The following is a 2122-nucleotide window of genomic DNA, read 5'->3' on the forward strand; positions in this document are numbered from 1 at the left end:
TAACCACCCAAATCCTTTAGTATTTATTGGTTAAATAAGAAAAATATCTGTGCAATCGCTAATACTACATGCTGTACCTGGATAAATTCTTCCAGAAGAGTTGAGACCCACATATACAAAATAAAAAAACAGGCCACATGGTTACAAGAGTTCTCACCTAATTCCCTATGGTCATTTGATTTATTCAATTGGTTGTCATTAAGCCTTAATTCATGGCTCAAAACCATATGCAAACCAGAATTGTCATATTACTATCAATTTTACTTTGTATTTTCCCTGTTTAAACTTTGTGTCTGTTATGTGTTAAATTTTTACAAAAGTACCACTCCTAACAAAATAATGGTGGCCTAAGTCTTTGAGATGATAACAAAAGACCATGGAACAGACAAACTGAACTTAATAATGGACTCCAGGTGGACTTAGGCTGAGAGCCACTCCCTTTAAACCTCCCTTCTTGCTCAAATGTGGCTAAGAGGGCTTTGACTCCTAGTCTCCAATCATTCCTGCCATGCGGAACGAGACCAGCAACCCAGGACAGGTCCATCCTGGCACCAAGAACCATCAAAATCTAACTACAGGATGACTATCAGTGATGCTTTTGGAAGAAGATCTTGATTAAAAGGGGAAAATGTGAGAGTTGTCAGAATCGAAATGGAGTCACTTACGTTAAAAAAAATAAAAATCCTGACAAACAGAGCCAGGGAAGACCATGAAGAGGGAGTTCTCACACTTGTATGTCTGATAACAAAAACTAACACAAAATGTTACCCAAAAGATCAGGGTTTGTTCGCCTGGCGAGTAACAAACGACTGTCTCTGAGAATGCAGGGCTTGATCGGTAGACATTTTAATCACTTGCAGCAACTGCAGAGAGAACTGGGAAGAGTCTCCAAAACAGGATCTCCTCTGGGGAAAGTGGCATGGGGTTTTTATGGGGTAGTAGAGAAAAAAAGATGTGTCATCACTTGTAGGGGTGTAGTTTCCCCTACGCGTGCGTGGTTAGTTGTGCTCGCACACAGGTCACATGTTATGGTAAAACTGTAGCTCCTCCCGGGTGGAGACTCTAATATAGTAATGAGGAAAGTTCACTTGAGTTCATCTATAGGCTGCTAGCGTCTGTCAGGGGCTAGTTTTAGCCAGCTGAGTAGCCATGGGCCTCCCTTGGAAACAAAGGCTGCAGAACAGGTTGACTGCTCAAGTTGGTTGCATTCCTACAAGCCTCTAGGTCTAAGCCGTCAAATGTCCTAGAAGGGACCAGGGGTCCCTTTCCAGTGCTAAAATGCTAGAGTTTTTGTATTTTCTCAAGTCTGCCTATTCTTTTTTTCAGATTCTTATTCTTATAGAATATCAGCTACAGTGAGTTTGAAAAGAAGCCTCATAAATAAAACAGGTTATTTTTCACTTATTTTGTGAGGTCTTTTCCTGCTTGAATTATCTAGAATCATAAATAATTGTACTTTTATTTTTCTGAATTGAAAGACACTTTGTGTCTTTCACCTACATAGAATTTGTTTTGTGATTTAATTATGTTTAAATCTAATGTCACTGTTTTCACTCACAGCACTTCTGGCGCCACATGGGTGTCCAGTAATTCAATTCAGTTCTGACACTATCTACTGGGAGCTTGCGTCAGATCCCGCAAGTTAAAGGGCTCCAGCGCACAAGTCTGCCCCTACTTCAGATGCCAATCACAAGTCTCAGGCCACCCATGTTCCTGATGGACCAGCTGTAACTTGGGGGTTCCCATCGCTACCCCCTCAAGTTCAATAATTTGCTAGAGCAACTCACACAACTCAGGAAAGTGTTTTACTTACTGTTACTGGTTTGTTATAAAGTGTACAACTCAGGAACAGTCAAATGGGAGTGATACAGAGGGTAAAGTATGGGGCAGAGTGAGGGCACCAATCTCCTAGCATCTCGTTGTGTGCACCAACCCGGAGGCTCTCCAACCCTAGTCGTTTAGGGGTTTTTGGGGAGGTTTCATTACATTATTGATTAAATCATTGGCCTTTGGCGATGAACTCAATCTCCAGTCCCTTTCCCTTCTCCAGAGGTTGGTGGGGGGTTGTGGGGGGACTAGGGCTGAAAGTTCCAAGCTTCTAATCAACGCTTGGTTTTTCTGG

General features: G+C 41.9%; 1 protein-coding gene across 1 annotated transcript in view; it reads right to left on the reverse strand.

The window, feature by feature from the left end:
• Window positions 1-2122, reverse strand: part of LOC105811767 (beta-enolase-like) — an 8529-nt gene that overhangs the window by 1239 nt on the left and 5168 nt on the right. The window lies entirely within an intron of this gene.

The sequence above is a fragment of the Propithecus coquereli genome, unplaced genomic scaffold (genome assembly GCF_000956105.1).
Source record: "Propithecus coquereli isolate 6110/MARCELLA unplaced genomic scaffold, Pcoq_1.0 Scaffold24, whole genome shotgun sequence".
In the NCBI taxonomy this organism is placed as follows: Eukaryota; Metazoa; Chordata; class Mammalia; order Primates; family Indriidae; genus Propithecus; species Propithecus coquereli.